Raw genomic sequence first — 16,282 nt, forward strand, 5'->3', positions numbered from 1 at the left:
CACAAAACTGCATTAATGCTAAGAGTAGCTCCTTTAACCACAGTCCTTTCATATATGAATGAATTATTCTTTCAATGCTTTTTTAAAAACACCTTTCTATCATCAAGTATCCAGCAAGAATGTGATAGCTAAATGAAATGATTCTGCACGCAAACCTGAAATTTTATGCACGCAAACCATCATCAAGTCTCTAGCACCTGTGAAAGTGCAGGCATAACATATGCTCTTGGGTCAAAGAATGAACAAGAGAATACTATACGCGTAGCCTTTTATTGAAAATATTTTGGGTTCCAATCCCAGGTATACAACCAAATAGCTAGGCGAGTAGAAACAATCAATTGAAAATTGACTAATTCATTTATAGATGAAATAAAGAGGTTCACTTAGTTTCTGATACCTCCTCCAAAAACACAATTTTATAATTATTTGAGATGCCTTCTTTTATTGAAACAGAATTTGCTAAAAATCACAAGCAAAACTTTATGAGACAGAACTGGACTGTTTCTAACAGTGTTTTTTAAAGCAGTGGTTCTTAACCAGGAGAGATTTTTGCCGGAGAAATTTCTGGTTGTTACAACTGTTTACGTGTGATACTAGCATTTACTGAGTAGAGGCCAGGGATGCCGCCAAACACACCACAATGCACAGAACAGCCCCCCCCCAACCGAGAATTATCTGACCCAAAATGTCAATAGGGCTAAAGGAAGGAAAGCAAACACAGACAGTAAAAAGTACAGACAGGTAATTTAGTAAAAAAGTTTTTACATACCTATATGGCAAAAAAAAAGAAACTGGAAAAAATGAACATCATTGTGCCCATTATCAACTTAATGACTCTCTGCTTCAAACTCACCCTTTCGTGGATGTCCTGCCATAATGGACACAATTGAAGTATTTCCACTCTGACAGCCACATTAAGCTTTCTCAGTAGAGTCCTAAAAGGTCACTGCCAGAGAAAGAGGTTCCTGTTTGCATAGGCACACTGAAGACCTCCAGACCCCGTGAGCCCCTGGTTTCCTCTGGAGGTCCACATGGGTGGCCTACTTGCAGCTTCCCATAGAGCTGCCACTCTGTCTGCATGCCCAGTCCACTTGCTGCTAGTGGACTGTGCTCCAGGTTGTCCTGACTGCCCAGTGACTGCAGACTAGCTCCAGTCTGGGCAAAAGAGTGAACTTCTCTACTAGTCCAGTGAACTGATCTACACCCTTTCCAACAAGTTCTAAATCCAGCCTTGGGGAAGAGGCTCTATGTAAGTGTGACTTTCCTCCCTTGGCCCTAGAGTACCATATACAGTTTTCTTATACCTTACAGTCACTCTTTTATCAGAGTTTAATAATTCTTCATATGAAACTTACCCTGCTTAACCCTCTGTGTGGTTTCTATCTCCTGACTGGACTCAGTCTGATACAACTATGTTTAAAAGGAATAAAGACATAATGAAAGATCTGTATTAATAGTAGCTTTTAATCTTCTTATAAAACTGTTATGTTCTTACATAAAACAGGTATTTCCTCAACAATACTAAAAATATTCCAACCGAGAATAATCTTTTATAAGCCAAAGTTATTAACAAGAAAGATACAAATAGAAGGAATTAAAAGAAAATCAGTCCTGAGATTGAGTATATAACCAATCATCATTCACACTGAATTGTGTAATATCAGTATCTCTTCCAACCCCTAGTCAATAACTACAATAAAGCTGGAGTTAGGATGCATTGCTAACTTTCTACATAATAATGAATCAAGAACATACTGACCTGTTACCAAGCAACACTTTGAATATAACTATGCCATTAGTTATTATAATTAAGTCATAAAAGTTATTTATCAGTCATGAAAACAGTACCTACAAGTTAAAGAAGCATAATGGTCTTTATTTGTTTTTTAAACGGCCCTTATAGGTAAATATACATCAATTTCAAGAACTTTCAAATTAACTCAGTTCTAATTGTAAAAGAAAACCAACAACTGCATAGTTGAAAATTAAAACTAGCAGTCACTTAGCCTATTCGAAGAATGGGAGAAGGGAAGATAACATCCTTCTTGCCAGAGCTATTAGCAATATGGTAAGTCAGTTTCTGTTTTTTAAACTTAGCTTACTCATTTAGGAGGGCTACAAAATTAAGAATCACATAACTGAAGGACTGTCTTACAGAAAGTGAATCTATTTTCTAAATAAAGACATTAAAAATAGAATTCCTCAAGATCCTGGTGGCCACCAACTTTTCTTTCTTTTTACTGAATTAAGCTTCTACATTGGTCTTAGGAATTTTTAAAAGTTCAGAAAAAACATTTTTTATTTTATTATTTTTTTAATGTTTACTTATTTTTGAGAAACAGACCGCAAATGGGGAAGGGGCAGAAAGAGAGGGAGACACAGAATCCGAAACAGGCTCCAGGCTCTGAGCTGTCAGCACAGAGCCTGACACGGGGCTCAAACCCACAAACCATGAGATCATGACCTGAGCCGAACTCAGGCTTAACCGACTGAGCAACCTACGTGTCCAAGAAAAAAAACCATTTTTTAAATTAAGTATCTCCCTAAGAACCTTAAAAAATAAAGTTTCGTATTCTTTGTTCCTCACGTGGGAAAAACTATAAGAAAAAGTGGCAGTTTTAAAGGTTGTATCTGTTCTTCCACTTGAGCTTTATGAGTTAAGAACTCAAGGCAAAATAAGTTTTAACATTCTAATGTCACAAATAATGTGTGTGTCTTAAAGCCCCCCCCCCCCCCCCAGAGACGTGGAGGGCATCTAAGGGATTGCTATTCAGCCTCGATTCAGCATTATGGTATGGCTGGCTGGGACCCTCACACTATCGGCAACGAGTGAAATGGCCTCCACCTGCATACACTATCCACTTCCTAGTCTTTTAACATCTGTGATGTCAAAAAGAACAGACTTACAGCATCCCAGATAAGTGTCAGATCATCACAGCACATAAAACAGACTTTAAGCTTTTCCTTGAAGAGAAAATCAAATAGTGGAAAATCACAGCTTCACAAAATTATGCACTTATCGACAGTATAATTCAAATCAGTAATACAAATGGCCTTGTAATACATGTAGTGTTTTGACCAGAGGCTTTCAAAATATGTAACAGACAGTATATCCAAGTATAAACCTATTTGAATTAATTTCTTCATATGGAATATGGAAACACATTTGTAAAGCAAAACAAGAGTGGAAAAAATTAACAATTACTTGGTAGGTTGCCAAATACATGTGCATTAAATAGGTGACCAGTATCTTGAAACTCATTTGTCTTCTAAGTCAAGTCAAATTAAAAGAATCCTGGGTTAACAGGTGTTTGGCTGAGCCATGGCAGGGAGCATCTCTCCACAGTAACACATCCACTGGTGCTTGGATGCTGCTCAACACAATTTCTGTGAACCCTTCTCTTTGAGGTTTAAAGGTCCTGAGCTAGATCTGGTGAGGAGGCCCTAACCAAAGCAAAGAAGCCTTGGAAGGCCTTCATGGTCCCTGAGAATCCATCATGAAGACAGACGACAGGACCAGATGGCTGGCGCTGCATTAAGGCTGAGAGGAGTGCTGGTCCTGGAGAAGGCTAATCCCTAATTCCACACTGAAACACCCATCTTGGCAGGAAGACTGTACCCTAGGGAATTTGTTGTTTGAGTGAATCAAAAGAGTAATAAAACCTGGATCTCAGGAAATTTTCAACCAGGACTATCAACTGTCTCAGAATAAACTGTGAGGAGACATGTTCTCTGCTCTACAACAGAAGTGCTACCGTCTAGGCAACTGACAACAAGGAGGGTAATCAATACATATATATTGACAGCATGATTTCTTTTCTCTGTATTCACTGCCACAACTTTTCATAAGCACTGTCATCTCTCACTGAACCACTGTGACCGCCTAATTGGACTCTGTCCTTCCACTTGTATCCCTGCTACATACTATTCACAGTGGTCTTTTAAAACATAAAGCAAATCACATGAATAATTTTCCAACCATGTTTCTAAAGGGCCACAAGGAACGATGCTTTATGACATACTTTAACAATACGGTTTGTGAAGTACTAGAATCATTACCTAAAACTCCACTGAACCTCCTTATTGCCTTCAACAGGGGCAGACTGCTCCCTGCCCAAACTGCATGCGAGCAACCGTAACATCTTTCCCTCTTACCCCCTGGCAACACAGCTACTCCTGAAGTCTTCTGAGATCTCACTGCCCACCAATCTGTTTACTTACTCAGCTCCAAGTCATGAGATTTTTCTTTTCTGTCCCTAGAAAACACCAAGCATGTACCATCTCATAGCCTGGAATCCTTACCTTTCTAACCTTCACATATGAGCTGCTGCTTTCTCATCATTCAAGTCACAACAGAAGTACCACCGCCTAAGATCCCCTCAATTAGAAGTAAAGCCAATGTTCTATTTTCTATCTAAACACTTTTCACTATTTAAAACCACCCAATTCACATGTCTATTATTTCTTGTCTCTCTCCCCCAAATAAAATATAGGTTCCATGAGGGCAAGGCCTTTTGTCTTCAGCTCCAGAAAGTTCCTGGCACAAAGTAAATGCTCAATGTTTAAGTGACTAAATAACTATCTGACTGATTTAGGGGAATGGGGAACAATAAAAAGAAGGAATCTCTAATGTAACATAGCATGGTGGGAAAAGCAGACACTTGAGCCACACTGCATGGGTTTGCCCCCTAGCTTGGTCATTTAATAGCTGCAGAAGTTTGAGCAAGATACGTTCAAACTTTGTTTTCTCATTTCCTGTGAATGGAACTGCCTGTAAAATGAAGGCATTAACCGTGCATATTCATAGACATAAATTAGTTAATACATGCAAAATACAACAGTATCCTGCACAAAGTAAGTACTACATTTAAGTGATCTCTTAGGCTGCTTCAGAGTCAACAAGAGAAGACACTGAGCTTCCAGATTCAGCAGCAAGGTGTGTGAAGTGTCAAACCCAGTATGGGAAAATGTTCTGCCAAAACCCCATCATCACAAGACTGCCGGAGCACTCAGTCTGTCTCAGGGCCAGGAAGTTCACACCACTCACATCCAACTCTGTGTGAGTGCTGCCTCCTGGAGTTACGCAACTGAGTGGCCTTTGCTACCCAGGTGGGGGATTAAAAGCCATAATACAATCCAGCTGTAACACTTTATAATACCAAATTCTCCTCATGACCCCTTTTGCTTCCTCCAACCATTTCTGCTACCATGTAAGACCTATCTTCTCACTCTATGGAACAATTTAGTCATCAATCACCTTCCATCAATTTCAACTGCATTAATCTCCAGCCATATCATAAAATGGTGGTGGGGACAGGAACAGTGGTCCAAGAACATCTAAGTCCTCAAGTCTTAGCAGGTCAGTCAGGGTTCTACCTCTACTATCTGTAAGATCTAATAACAATTCCTCCCCATCCCTCCTTCTCCTAACATGTCTTAAAATATTATGAGAGAGGGGATAAGCATGGTGGGGGGAAAATGAGGTTTCTCGTTACTCTGGGAGGATGAGAGGCTCAGATTTGTTATACTTTACAGCACAGGTCTATAAACAGAGACAGAAAAAACTAGTTACTTTAAAAATGGCTTAAAATATAATGCTGGAAATTAAAGAAAACTAATCTTACTAGGACCTGGAAAAAGCAGACTGTAAATTTTAATTTCAACATCACAATAAACTATAACTGCAGGTTATAACATCTCTAATGTATTCCAACAGTCAATCCCAGTAATTGACTTTATTCTTAAGTAGACAGAATTCAATAACTGTATTCTGGCCAATTAAGAAAAGTTTATTTCATATTTACTTTGAAATTGGGCCAATGATTACATAAAAGGGACTGAAAACTGAAAAATTTCATGACGCTAAAAAAAACTTATTCTATGTGCTCATGTTAAATATAAAAAAAAGAATGATCTTCAATTATAATTAAGTCTTCATTTAATCTAAAAGACAATCTTTAAAGTAGCTTGTTTGCCAGAGATTTACAGAGCTGTAGCACAGTGGTAAGCCAAGAGTAATTAACTAAATGTATCCCTGTGTAAATCACCTGTAGATTTATAACCAATAATCTGATTTATTACCTTTCAAAGCTACTGTAAATTGAGAAAATGTTCTTCCTCTTAGGCTAAATTAAAACTTATCACTTTCCTAAAGTCAGAAGGCCAGAAACAAATACAGCAAGCTCATTTTCACTTCAGAGAACACACTAAAATCCTAAGACAAAATCAAAAATCTATTTTAATTTTTGAAAGACTGGCAGAGAAAAACATACATCCATTATGTTCACCATATCTGTGCAATGTTTACTACACAGGATATTGTCTTTATTCTAATGCAAATCCTTTGTGCTTTTGATGAGAAAAATTCCGTTAATACTCACTGACAACGAAAGTTTTAAAAAGGGGGGGGGGTAGTGGGGGACACCATGTTCAATGCAACATTCCTCAGCTTCAGCTGCTCACTTCGATCACCTGAGTTTACAAAACTACAAATGTCAGGGACTCACTCCAGACCACTTATTTCAGATGCCCTGGCAACTGTAATTTTTGGAAGCTTTCAGATGATTCTAATATGAAGCCAGAGTTAATAACCCCCAGATGTAATGGAAAATACAATCATTTTAGAATCAGAGGTCTAGGTTCAAATCCTTGTCCCATCTCTTACTAGTTCCATGAGCTCATTTCCTTCTTTTCAAAGTTGATAATGTTTACCTAATTCATGTGAAGAATTACTGAGATACTACATGTAAAAGTATCCAGACCTAGGACATCACAAGAGTTTAGTAAATGTAATATAATTCCAGGTAAATTCTGTTCTATTTGAAAGCCATCTAACCTCTCCATGGTAACTACGTGAAAAATATCCCTTTACAAGAAGTTCCTAACTTGCAAATGGTTCATTCTATGAGTTTCCAGTTTAATTCTAGGCATGGAAGAGAAAAGAAAAGGTGACACAGTGCTCAAACAAGTTTTTACTCTGTAGCATCTGCACAGAGTTAAATCTATCAAACTATCTGCTCCTATCTATGTACTTCATTAAGTACTGAAAGCTGTAAAGAATCAAAAAAAAATAAACTAAGTACACAATAGGTTCTGTCCTTCACTTAATATGTAGTTGGAGAAGCCAAACTGACACATGTAAAATTATCACAACTTCTAACAGGTCTGATTTGTCCTTTATCTTGCACTGGCAGTGCTTAAGGGCCCAAGTCCTCTCCACCCCAACCCCATGTCTTTAAAAGGCAGATGACCACGTGACAGACACGTAAGTAAAAAGCATGCTGAAGGAAGGCTGGTAAAGAAGCAGTATTAAACAACACAACACACTGAAGTAAAGCTAGAGTGAAAAGTTGTGGGTTCTAATTATAGTAAGACCTCAGAGATGGGTTTTATTAGTAAAAACATACTTGCACAGAATTTAGCTAGGGTTTTAAAAACATTAAGAAAATATTAAAACCCTATATGGGTTTCATGTTGTCTGTTTTTCATAGCAACTTACTGAATAGTTAACCTCATTTTACACAGGAGGAAACTGAGGTTCAAAGCAAGTAAATTATTTACCTGACATCATCCAGCCAGTAGACTCTCAGGGGTACAATACCATATCACAGAAAACTTTGAGTTACATTTCTATAAATAAGAACACTGCTTGCTTGGTAAAACTCCAAGTTGAGTATATTCAATGACCTATAATTAACAGGAATCCAGGAAATTATTAACAAATGAAATGTTTATGTTACCAAAAACTCCAGAGTTCCGGACTTCAAAACTCATAGAAGTGTCAGGTATAATAGTTTAACAAATCTTGTCTCCTTTCACAGTTACAGACGACAATACTGAACACTTAGCAGCAGCTAGTGCAGAAATAAATACTATTTGCTTCAACATGTTCATGAAGGCACAATTTTTTCAAAGAATAAGGAGATATGCACTGTGATAACCAATGGAAAATGTCACTCAATTAGGAACCACCTCCTAAAAGGAGACAAGGACAATGATGTCCGAAACTGGAAAATTCAATCATAGTTCAATTATTAGCTACTAGGATTATTCAGGTGGCATTTAATACAAAATTAATTATAACTCATTCATTGCCAAAACAAAGTTGATTCCTAACATTATATACATACCTTACAAAATAGGGTGCACCCAGTATTTTATACATTTTATTATGTCCTATAATGAGTTTAGTTTGGACTAAATACTATTATTTTAAATGTATTCAGTAGCTTTTAGTGACAAGTCATATATATAATGTACCCTACAAGGCAAAAAAATTAATCAGGATTTCTAAGAATCCTAAGGGTAAAAATGAGAATAGTTACTAAATGTGAAATTATTCTAGCAGTGTTTCTAAACTTACTGATTTATAAATCAAATATTTAAAAAAAATTTTTTTTTTTTAACATTTATTTATTTTTGAGACAGAGAGAGAGCATGAACAGGGGAGGGTCAGAGAAAGAGGGAGACACAGAATCTGAAACAGGCTCCAGGCTCTGAGCTGTCAGCACAGAGCCCGACGCGGGGCTCGAACCCACGGACCGCAAGATCATGACCTGAGCCGAAGTTGGACGCTTAACCGACTGAGCCACCCAGGCGCCCCTATAAATCAAATATTTAAATGCCATATGGTATTCTTTTGAGTGTAGTAACACCTGAAAATAAATTATTATAAAAATATGGGTGAGAAAACTTGTAAGTTTAAAGTTTTTCCCCTTAACTCAATAAGGTTATGGAATTGTCTTCTTTCTCCTCCTACTTCCTAGAGATTAGAGAGCACTGACTGCTCTCTCATCCAACCTCCCCTTACATTTTGAGCGGACAAATATCAATACTTTTTATCTTGCAAAAAAATATGTAAAAGATGTTTTCTCAGAGTTTTAAAATCCTACATACAAATAATTTCACCTTGGGGTGCTTGGGTGGCCCAGTCGGTTAAGGGTCCAACTCTTGATTTCAGCTCAAGTCATGATCTCATGGTTCGTGAGTTCAAGCCCCACGTCAGGCTCTGCGCTGACAGTGTGGAGCCTGCTTGGGATTCTCTTTCTCTCTCATTCTCTCTCTCTCTCTGCCCCTCCTCTGCTTGCTCTCTCTTTCACAAAAATAAATGAACATTAAAAAATTTTTTTCACCTTAAAATAAATGAAAAAAAAATGCTGGCTAACAGCACAATACTGTAGGGAAAAATCTGAGGTGTATATTAACAAAACCAAGAAGCTAGTTTAAGAAAAAGAGCCATGTTTTTGCGGCTCTTTTTCTTGTTTAGCTTTCACTATGGCTTAAAGCAATTCAAAATGAAGTATTTTTGGTTAAATATTTTATGAAATCAACTCCAATTAAAAATACGGTTTGGGGTATTTTATTGATATCCTTCTAGTGGGAAAGAAATAAACTATATGTCAAAAAAGCCCAGATATCAAGGATAGCCTTAATTCTAAAGGGACCCTGTGGCAAGAAATGCTTATTATACAGAAAGATACTCTGAAGATAATAATCAGGACTTGAGGGGCGCCTGGGTGGCGCAGTCGGTTAAGCGTCCGACTTCAGCCAGGTCACGATCTCGCGGTCCGGGAGTTCAAGCCCCGCGTCAGGCTCTGGGCTGATGGCTCAGAGCCTGGAGCCTGTTTCCGATTCTGTGTCTCCCTCTCTCTCTGCCCCTCCCCCGTTCATGCTCTGTCTCTCTCTGTCCCAAAAATAAATAAACGTTGGAAAAAAAAAAAATAATCAGGACTTGAGGGAACACACTGTATCTTAGATGAAAAAATTTGTTTATTTTGCCCTCACTTTTTAAATTAACTATTTCTATTCTAGTTTTGGGGTTAAAATCTTGCAACTCTCTGCATACGAATTAAAATACTGGCACGGTTTAATAATTGTAAATGTGATTTTCACATAAAAGAATTTCTGAATCTTTGACAGTTTCTACAGCAATCAAAGAGAAGAGACATAAATAATAAGAAATTAGCACTGCTGTACAGCTATAGTCACTTCTCTGGTTCAGACAAGAACATCTCTAATATACAGAATTCTGACATCCAGAAGTCATTACCACAGTCACTAACCAAAACTGGTCTGCACTGGCAGACACAGAGTAAACAGAAGGTCAGGGGAGTGGGGAGTGGAAGAGTGGGGGAGAAGGGGCTTGAAATTCTGAACTTTTCAATAAAGTTAATGTCTAGGTCTTTGTTAAAAAGTTAGGGGCGCCTGGGTGGCTCAGTCAGTTGAGTGTCCGACTTCGGCTCAGGTCACTAGCGGTTCGTGAGTTCGAGCCCCGCGTCGAGTCTGAGCTGACAGCTCAGAGACTGGAGTGTGCTTCAGATTCTGTGTCCCCCTCTCTCTCCGCCCCAACCCTGCTTGTACTCTCTTTCTATCTTTCAAAAATGAATAAACATAAAAAAAAATTTTTTTTAAAGTGCATGAAAGAGGTATCTGGAAACAGGTAACACACTGGCCAGTAGCAATTACAAGTTGTTAAACTAAAATGTAAATCTGGCCATCCAGACCCTACAAAGATAATGAAGGAATGGGTCAGAGACTAGGTCGATTTAAATGAGAGGGAAGAGAGAGGAAAAAAGGGCTAAGATATGCAGAACTAGATCAAGTGCTGCACAGTGGAAAGGGGGATGAAAGGAGGCAAAAGAGGGAAAAGGAAAAATATAGAAGACACATTATTTAAAAAAAGTCAGCACTTCAGTCTTACTGAAATGACAGCATACTATTGATTCATTTGTCACTTAACAGCCAGTCACTACAGCAAAAATACAATGAGAGCCATCCAAAAACACGTAGGGCTAAGTTTACAATAAGAAGTTCACATGGGGGGCGCCTGGGTGGCGCAGTCGGTTAAGCGTCCGACTTCAGCCAGGTCACGATCTCGCGGTCCGTGAGTTCGAGCCCCGCGTCAGGCTCTGGGCTGATGGCTCAGAGCCTGGAGCCTGTTTCCGATTCTGTGTCTCCCTCTCTCTCTGCCCCTCCCCCGTTCATGCTCTGTCTCTCTCTGTCCCAAAAATAAATAAAAACGTTGAAAAAAAAATTTTTTTTTAAAAAAAAGAAGTTCACATGGTTAAATTTATAGATAAGAAGAGTTAACTGGTTAAAATAACTTTAATTCACTTATATGCCAAATTCCTTTTGTTCCAAATATACCCTAAATGAGTCCCTGTAACAACTGAGTATAATAGTTCTCAAGGGTTGGGCTGGTGAAACAGATGAGAAACTTCATCAACGGGTTGGCCCAGGCTATGAACCTTCAAACATACCCTGCAAGGCTGCTCTGATGACAATGATAATTCATGTAAAGTACCCAGCACAGAAACTGGGTATTCCATAAGTGGTCACTGCTACTCTGAAGGAAAAGCAGTTGTATCCATCACTTCTCTCTAGAGCAGTGGTTCTCAAATGGGTCAACTTTGCCCCCAAAGGAATATTTTGCAATGTCTGGAGGTATTTTTTAATGTCATGGTAGAGAGTGGGGAGTACTGTGTTACTGGCATCTAGCGAGTGGGGAGAAAGACCAGGAATGCTGCCAAATGCTCACAATGCATAAGACAGCTCCCTCCCTGCCGCTGCCCCAACACCAAGAATTATCCACTCCAAAATATCTATAGTGCTAAGGCTGAGGAGTCCCACTCCAGTGCAGTGGTTCTCAAACTTCAGTGCATCACCATCACCTGGAGGGCTTGTGGATCCATAGACTGCTGGGACCTTTTGTTGGAACCCTAGAGTTTCTGATTCAGTTGGTCTAACCTTTTGTTGGAACCCTAGAGTTTCTGATTCAGTTGGTCTAGGGTACGTTTCTAATTAGTTCCTAGGTAATGCTGATGCTTTGGACCCAAGTGTCTACACTTTGAGAAACAGTACTCTTAAGAAAAGTGATAAGGACAAAACAAAAAAATTTAGGAAAGTAAGTACCTCTGGGGTTTTCTGTTCTCTTAAGTCATGAAATATCTTAAGTTTCAAAACAAAACATTCACTTAAAAACAAAATAAGTTGAACTATATATGCATATATTGTGTGTGTATAATTTTTTTTCCAAGAGAAACCATGCTGTAAATTCAAATAGTAATGACAGGTCATGGCTCCAACAGTGAAAATCATTTATGAGACAGATGTTTGTTTGCATTTCCTCTACATGGTGAAGGAAAAGCTTCTTAAATCTTTCCACACTTACATTATAGGAAGAAAATGATAGTATGTTAGCAGGTATAAATTTTTAGAAAGTTTTTTAACTGGATGAAATATAAATAAAAGAGATGATAGAGCAATCATTTCATTGTAGATGATTTGAAATTATACTTAAAAGCGCATTAAAAACTAAATCTTTGTGTTCCTATAATGCTAGGAATTCACCAAAACATTTTCAATTATTATTCAGAGTTTAGATAATTAACCTAGTCATATTGATTTATCATATATCAACTGCATCTCATGTATTCTCTACCACCAACGAACGCTGGGACAGATGACCATTCACTGTTATTAATGGACTGTTGCCAGAAACTTTTGTTAGGATTATCTGTAGGATATTATGAAGTAACTGTCTAAATGTTTTCACCAAGTTTTATTATTCATGATATTCACTGCCAACACTACCCAAAGAACTGTAAGAGGCTATGATCCAAATTATTACCAAATGTATTTATTCATTGGAATCATGCAATTCCTTGAGCAATCTTTCTCCAAAAGCCTAACAAAGTATCTGTATAGCTTTATATTAAAACGCAAATACAAAAACCTTTTTAGATTTCCATCATTATTTTTAATTGCAGAAAGTAGAACACTGAGAGACTGATTTAAAAGATGTAACAGGGGCGCCTGGGTGGCGCAGTCGGTTAAGCGTCCGACTTCAGCCAGGTCACGATCTCGCGGTCCGGGAGTTCGAGCCCCGCGTCGGGCTCTGAGCTGATAGCTCAGAGCCTGGAGCCTGTTTCCGATTCTGTGTCTCCCTCTCTCTCTGCCCCTCCCCTGTTCCTGCTCTGTCTCTCTCTGTCCCAAAAATAAATAAACGTTGAAAAAAAAAAATTTAAAAAAAAAAATAAAAAAAAAATAAAAAATAAAAGATGTAACATAATAGAGTAAAAAATACCTGACTGTTTCACAGTAAAACTTAATTGAATGCTCAAGCAGGTTACAAATTTGCTTTAAGCAACTTTCTCACAAAGTTGTAGATTCTGGAATGCCACACACACAGCTTTAGGCTGAACTTACCCACCTTACTGTATGGCGGGCAAAATACTGGAAATGACAAAGTCAGCTGTGTGCAGAAAGGAAAACACACAATGGTTAGTGGGTATAAAGAACTGCCAAACATCAGGAATACATGCAATTGCTCCATAGTTCGCGGCCGTGTATCACTGGGGACACTGACTTAAAGGACAAATAATAAAGATGGCACCTGTAAAAGTAAACGAGTAGGAAATGAGAACCTGCGGCATTCAATGCAAACTTATAAAGCTGTCTCCATCCGCTGCCACACACGCACAGTAGCAATAACTAACTCTAGCAACAGCTAACACAACACAGCTCCACATGAACGTCTCAGAGACATCTCAGATTTTCAGCCTCAAAGCTGACCTCCTCAGTTAGGGTTGGTTCCCCGCCCCAAACCTGTTCCCCATCTAGTTATTTCATATCACAGTATAAAGCAGCACTATCCATCTAGCTGTCCCAGTCAGAATCCAGAAATGATTCTCTCCCTTTTTTTCACCCCAACATTACAGCCAATCTAACAGATTCTGTCCATTCTACCTCCAGAATAAACCCCAAATTTACCGGCTTTTCTCCATTTCATCTTATACCTGGACCTACTACTACAGCCTCTCCACTTCCAATCTTGGCTCCTTCTTTTCCATCCTCCATTCAGCAGCCAGAATGTTCTTACATCCTCTTTGTATCTCATCACTCTCCCGCTTAAAAATTCTCAGTGACTTCCCATCGCAGGTAACATCTAAATTATTTTCCTTGGCCTATACAAGGCCCTGCATCATCTAGCTCTTTCCCATCTCTCCAACCCCACCTCATGTCACCCTTCCCTCGTGGTCACTATTATCCACGACACAGTGGCCTTCCTCCAGTTCCTTAAAACATACCAAACTCTTTGTTGCCTCGTGTCCTTGAAGCACGCTATTCCTGAAGTGGCAGTTCGTTCGTTCTCATCCTTAAGACTTCAGGTTAAATATCATCTCCTAAAAGTGGTCTTCCCTAACCACCTTAATATAAATAGGTCCAATCCCTCCTGGTATCCATTCTTACACTTTGTTTATTGTTTTCAAATAGTGTAAAATCAACTGCCAAAAGGATGTTTTGTATCCCAAGAGACTTATGAAAACAAGTAGATACAAAAGAGTGTCATTTTTGCTACACAGAAAAAAACAAAAGTGAGACTATAAAGGTAGAGGGAAAATAGACAAGAAGGCTAGAGAAAAAGAGGTATGCCAGAAAAAAAACCCTTACATTATCTGTAATTTCAAAAAGCTACAAACAGGATTATATTCTTTGAAACTGCCCAGCATTCTCTCACCTCAGGGCCTTTGCCCTCGATGTTCCCTCTGCCTAGGGAGGTATTAGCCCAAAGATAAAGCATAATGCTGCTTTGGATCTTTATTTAATGTCACCCAATCAGTGACACCTTCCACAACCATTCTATTTAAAATAACAACACCCTATCCCCACACAGTTCTCTCTCACCTTTCCCTGTTTTATTTTTCTCCCACAGCGCCTATCATCATATGACACATGAAGCATTTTACTTATGTATATATGCTTCTTGTCGGTCTCTCCCACTAAAATTGTGGCTGCATAAGGGTAGGAATTTCAGTCTGTTTTATCACCAGCATAGATTCACTAACTACTTGTTCAATGAATTAGCGTGAAAATGATACCCATAAAATACGGACCAAGTTATACAGCAGGAATTAATTCGTTAACCACATTGCATTCAAAGACATGCCTCTAAAAAGAAAATCTGTTATAGTCTTACTTAAAATCTTTCAGTGGTCCCCTATCTACCCCACCTCACTCTCTAGGGATTAAGTTCCATATCATTAAAATAGCCTATAAGGTCCTGAATAGACAGGGTCTCGGCTAACTTGCACTGTCAGGTCTCTGCCTAATTTGGACTGTTACCTACTAGCCACTCTCGGTCTTGATCACCATGCTCTCGTCAGAATGGCCTCCCTGAGCTCTCAGAACTTATTAAGCTCTTTATTGCTTCTCTGCCCAACCCGGTCATTCCCTGTGCCTGAAACACTTTCAACACAACCACCCTGCTTTCTATCCCTTCCTCTTTCCTCCACAACTCAAGTTATAAATGTGATAATTATTTAAAGGCTATCTGTTTAATGTCTGGCTCGTCTAACAGACTGTAAGCTCTGAAGAAAGGACTCTGCCTGTCACATCCACCCCAGGGGCCCCTATGCCTAGTGCAGTGCCAGGCACATGACAGGCTCCTGTAATTGGCTGAACCAAACTACCAGGATCTGGGCATGACTCTCCTATAATGAATGTTGTTTGCATGCCTTCATTAAATATCAGAGTATAAAATCTATGAAGAATATAAATCTATAAACAATATTTGTGGCACTGTATGAAAGGATAAAAATTCCTATAAACTGAACGTGGGGGAGGGACGAGAATAGAGGAAACAGATTGGCCACATATTGATAACTGCTGAGGCTGGGTGACAGGTATGTGGGGGCTCATTATACTATTTACTCTGCTCTTATTTACACAATGTAAACTCAGTGTTCTCACAAGTGGTAAAAATCTGAATTTTGCTAAAGACAAACAGAACGCTTACCAAATATCGACCTCTCGTTCAGACAAAAGGTGCAAGAGAAGTACTTATGCCTCCTCTTAGGAACCTCCTTCCATACCACCTACACCTAGAACAGCATCTGACACTGTAACAACATCGTAGAAATTGAAGCTTCAAGATACAGAGCTCAATCTTAAAATCTCTTCTCTCTCTGCTTTAGTACTCTTTCTATGACACCACACTTATTTCTGGAAAGTTACCTTCCACTCGAGTCTTGCTTCAAAGGGACAGGGAGGGAGAGGGAAGAAGGGAAAAGGGAAAGAGGGGAAGAAAGAGAGGGGGAGAAGGAGAGGTAAGAGAGAGAGATCATCAATAGTAAATCTCCTTCCAAGAAATCCTTTGGAATCAATTGAAAAGATCTAATCATTAGAATTCAGGTACATATGATTACGACTTTATAGTCCTTGAATGTGAGTTTCGTGAACTCTTACCGCATTCACATTTATAAGGAACTCCAGCTTAGAGAGG

At 38.8% G+C, this 16,282-nt stretch overlaps 1 protein-coding gene across 3 annotated transcripts in view; it reads right to left on the bottom strand.

The window, feature by feature from the left end:
- ATG5 (autophagy related 5) overlaps positions 1–16,282 on the bottom strand; it is a 131,491-nt gene that overhangs the window by 56,437 nt on the left and 58,772 nt on the right. The gene's annotated exons all lie outside the window — the stretch shown is intronic.

The sequence above is a fragment of the Leopardus geoffroyi genome, chromosome B2 (genome assembly GCF_018350155.1).
Source record: "Leopardus geoffroyi isolate Oge1 chromosome B2, O.geoffroyi_Oge1_pat1.0, whole genome shotgun sequence".
NCBI lineage: Eukaryota > Metazoa > Chordata > Mammalia > Carnivora > Felidae > Leopardus > Leopardus geoffroyi.